This window comes from Ceratina calcarata, unplaced genomic scaffold, assembly GCF_001652005.2.
Source record: "Ceratina calcarata isolate Rehan_Ccalc_2016 unplaced genomic scaffold, ASM165200v1 scaffold335.2, whole genome shotgun sequence".
NCBI lineage: Eukaryota > Metazoa > Arthropoda > Insecta > Hymenoptera > Apidae > Ceratina > Ceratina calcarata.
The window spans coordinates 50,348-55,497 of NW_017156276.1; positions in this window are offsets into that span (position 1 = coordinate 50,348).

Sequence of the window (5,150 nt, forward strand, 5' to 3'; positions counted from 1 at the left end):
AATACTTTTGATTAATGGAAGTGTATTAGGATTTATTAAACTGAAAATAATTTCTGCCCTGACGAATGAATAAGAGGAATAATTCACCCCTTTGTGTGAAGCGGTTTGAAAAAGCGTATCGTATATAACTGAGTTTTAATTAAACGCAATCATTGAATATTTGATGCGCTTGAATTGAACAGTGCGTTCGGTATAGGTTCAAAAATACCTAGTTTTCATGTCTATTCGAGCGTGATGCAATAACACGTACATAACACAGGTTCTACGAAATAAAAATTCGCACGTCCGAAGCATAAAAATAATTTGCAAATAACTTCTTATGAAAGTTCGTATTAGTTTTGATTGATGTCCCTCGCTACGAGGGTAAATATAGAAGAAATATATAAATTAACAGATCGTGTTTAGGTAAATTTTTGTGGCGATGCGAATGAACATACGTGGGACTGTGGTGGTGGTACGTAACGATAGAAGACCAATCCTGAAGACAAGACCGGGCTTGCCCTATGGTCCTAGATCCTGGGTGTTAAGTGGTTCTTGTTCTTGTCGGGTGGCTAAAACGGTGCGAAGTTATGTGCAGAAAGGGTCGTTGCTACGAACGACGACTTTTCGCTCAAACTTAAGCTAGCACTTCTATAAAGTCTCAAACTCTAAACTATTTATGTAGTCAACAACAACCTCCATTTTCACTTTCTCTTTCTACTTTACACATACTGCTGGTTTCCTCTTTTCCTGTTATATCGTATTCTATTATCAGAACTAATACCTTGGGAATTTTTAAAGCTCCTTCACAAATGCAATTCTCTTTTTTTTTAATTCGATTCCACATTTATGTACGTAAAAGTGCAAAAATTTGCAATTTTATTACACAACTTTTTATGCCCTTTTCTTCTTCTAATCGCATTGCGTAAGCTTAATTATTCATTTCATGTTGCTCATTCTTTAAATCTCCATTAATATCTAATTTTACTCGAACCTCTCTCACTCTATTCATGTAATTACTATGCAATCTCACTGATAAACAGTTTCAATACAATTACCTGTTTCAACTTCCTCTCTTTTCTTCCTCTGGAGAGTATATCGTTACTAAAACACGACCCTCTATCTCTCTTTGCCTTTCCTGCTCATGGAACTTTGTTTCAGTATCTCGCTCCTCAGGCAGTTACCTAGTCCCTTCTACTCCGTTGTCATTATACTTCCTGGTCTAAATGGGTCGACGCATTACGCTGGCTTACCTATCATCGTTGCTACCTTGCGATATCCAGACCAGATTCCTGATACCGCTCGAAAACTGGCTCGCTTCCGTTCGCACGTCCATTCGTGTCGTTCCGCAATTACCTAGCCCGCTAATCCGCTGTCCCGTCGGCCGTAAACGATCGTTTAACTCGGATTGAATGCCCCATTGCCGGTAAGTGACTTTTCGGTAGCCCGGCTTTGCCTCTTTATGCCGCGTTACCGTCGTGTTCAACCCATCGCCGTTCCTCACGTGAAATCGCGCGAAGAAGAAAACGATTTGGTAACTTGTCGCGGATTCTACCGCTACGTCCGATCACGGTTTCATAATAATTACGTGGCTAGGAAGATGACGATGATAAAAAGAGTCTCTTATCTGTATAAAAATAATTGATGTGGTAACTTGCCGTTCCCGCATTACCTTTTCTATTTCATTTTCATTTCCCGTCAACTTTTTGTTTTATCATTTTATTATTCTACTATTTTATTAAATATTTTTATATTATATAATACTTTTTGCTCGAGACATTTGATGTTTACGGTGTTTCATGCTTATATCATTCTTGAATTTTTCCAACAAGGAAAGTTCACGTTTTTTGGAGCAACCACTTTATGCTTCGTGGGTCGTGCACCCGGAAAGCGTATAGCTGTTTTTGATAAACGACGTGGTGGAACAACGGCGGTTGCCGTTCGCCGGCAATAACGACGTAATTATTAACATCAGGAGAGCTACTACTACCAACGATGGAGCTGGCGATTATCGCGATGGCGCATTGGCACGCGGTGTGGTACGAATGTCTTCTCAGAAACAGTACAGATACGTTCGAACTATAAACTGGGATAACAGCACGCTCCCGATCCTCTTTGGGTCTGATGAAGGCAACGGAGCGGCGAGCATTAAACGGGAAACGAGGAAGAAAGAGAGACAACGGCAACGGAAGCGGGGCCGCGGAGCTTGGAGCTCCGAAGTGTGTGCACAGATAGACGTGCACACGGCAAGCTATATTACGATTTAATTAAAATCAAAACTCACCCGCGGGCGCACGGAGATCGGCGTGGTGCGAACGAACGGGTGGGAACGCCGCCTGCTACCGCGTTCCGCGCCGCGTTGTCGTCGGTTTCGTTCTCGTTCTCAAAGCGGTGCGGAACGTTCGCAAAACTGTCGACAAATTAGCGATTCACTGTCGCGACGCGACCCTTCGCCTACCCTTTCCTTTTTCTCCTCTTACTCCTCCTCGCGGCTACCGCCCATAGACCGCGATTCACGCCCGGACGATTTCGACTTGATAAACTTCTCAATTATCTGAATTAATTAAATTTGTTTGGTCGATGTCGGCGTCAGTTTTTGTCGATGGCGCACTTAGCACGGGCGGCTGCTGGATTAATCGGGGGGAAAAAACCGGCGCCGGATGTGGGAACAAATATAAATTTCGGCGGTAGTAATTTCGACTAAGCGAGCTCGGGTCGCGCTGAATTACGAAGAATCGGACCCAGTTGTTTTTTGGTACGGTGGTCAATAATAGCGGTTAGAACGAGTAGAATCCGTAAACTTTTAATCCTGAGATATTTCCAGAGAGTTGAATAGTTTTTTTTTCGCACGAACTCCGGGAAAGCTGGTTTCAGTGGTTGTAATTTAGTGGCGGTCAGCTAGTTCGGACGTTGTAGTACTGTCGTACATCAATGGATTGCGTAGACGAAATTAAATTAAGAACGTGGAAAATCATTTATTTCATTCTTTGAAACTAAACCGAATTCATTAATTGCTTCTTGATCATCATCGTTCAAAGATCTCTTTGAGTCCAACCATTTAATTTAAACAATACATGCATGAAACGTTGAATTTTCGTTCTCTCAAAGCCTGCACACATTTTTACCTGTCAGTATTTAACTTGTTCATCCTTCGTATTTTACACGATGGGTTTTCTCACTAGTAGAACGAATTCTCCTTTCCTTCTTCGCGGTTCTACAAAGCTTCAACTGCCCAACGTCCCAACTGGTACGTATGTAGGTGTTTCTTTTTTCCTCTTGCGAGTGAAAATTACGATTTCCACGGAGTTTCGTCGTTAAGTACAGCTTGTACGTCCACCTTATAATGTCGGCCGCCTGTGTCCCTACTGATGAAACTTACGGTAATACGTTTTTCATTACTACTGCTGCTAGTGTGTCGGGATTTTTCGGACAAAAATTTGAAATGTGTTTGACCTGTTAGCGATCCTTCAATGAAGTATGCTTTGTAATCGTACAAAGATACGTTACGAAGCGCCGGTTATCCGGTATGTGACACCTCGTACAGCGGGAGTATCGCGGCGGAACGAGCGCTTGTACCGAAAGGGTTAATCGAATCTTACTTAGTTCATTCGGTTTCATGTTCAGTGATCTGGTGATCACGTGAAATATTTCCTAATAGAATGTTATTAATTTCAGAATTACTTGATTACACGAATTACTAATTTTAAGCCCTCATTGTTGTAATTCCTTTAATGTGTATAATAATTGTTAGAATACCTTTTTATTTACAATTTGGAGGTTTATTGAAATACGAGAAAAATACTGAGCACTCTATTTACCAACTGAAATGAAGCTAACTCTCATATCTCGACAAAAAAGTAACAAAAATGGATCACAGCAGTGCATATCCCTCCGGAAATTATGCAATATTTGTTTAAAAATTTTTATCGTATAGCAAATATCTATTAGTTATACGAAGTCATTGCGTTACGAGACTCATCCTGTGTACATGCAATTTTGTACATACAATGAAACCCATAAATCTTCGTACACATTTCAAAATTAAAGAATATTACTCTTTTAATATTGGATTTAACTGTTAGATTTGATAGCTTTTGATACGTCCGACTTTTTTACATTTTGATTGACTTTTACGATTCTTCGTACGTACATATATAAAATAAAAAAACCATGTTCCAAATTTTCATTGGAAAGTCGAATAAAAGATTTGAAAATTGTATTTCTTTTGTCGAAAATTCTATATCATTTTTTTTGTACTTTTTTCGTCCAAAATTCTATACCATTTTTTTTATTACATTTTGTTATATATCGTACGGTAAACTAATCTCTTTAACACCTAAAAGAAAATCGATTCGTTGATTTCAATATGAAAGAAGTTATTCTATTTCGAAATGTGTACGAATATTTATGGACTTGACTGTAGTTCAGCAACCGAGTTTGATAGATTTTACATGAAACAGCCTCTCATAATTGTCTAACGCAGTTGTTATGCGAGAAGCTGAACGACGCTACGCGACGGCCTTGTCTTGAAGAGTTTCCCAAAGTCCCTTCAATCCACGTAATGCTACGATGACTGGCGAAGTTGACTGCGCTCTTGAAAACCGTCGCGTCGCGTCGCGTCCTGAGTAAAATTGTAAACAAGCAAACTAACATGCCACGCGGAAATTCTTAGTTAAATCGAAGACGGGGAACTAGTATACCGGGTGAAAGATCGAAGCTAGAGGAAAAGCCGGGTTACGCGTGTGTTTACAGTTAGAAGCTCGCTGAGAGCTTAATTTACAGAAGATCTGGAAAGTGGCAAAACTTCCGAGAGTTACGACGACGCTTTCAGCTGGAAGTCGGATGATTGTATATACCTCATACACTTTCAAACACTTTGCCTCGCGCTCGCGTTACTACTGACGGTAATACCAACAGGAACATATACGTGCGTCAACGGCAACAGAATCAGACATCGGAGCAAATATGTCTCTCGTTCCATGTTCCATATTCGAGAGGTTGCCGTACTGATATTTTATCAATTAATTATTTTTAATAACAATTCTTACATGATTTGTACAATTATAAACCTATTAAATATTTTTTCATGAATATACTTGCATTCTTTCTTATTCCCATATTTTCAGTTCAATTTTACAAGTGTTTTACACTTATTACACACGTAAAATAGA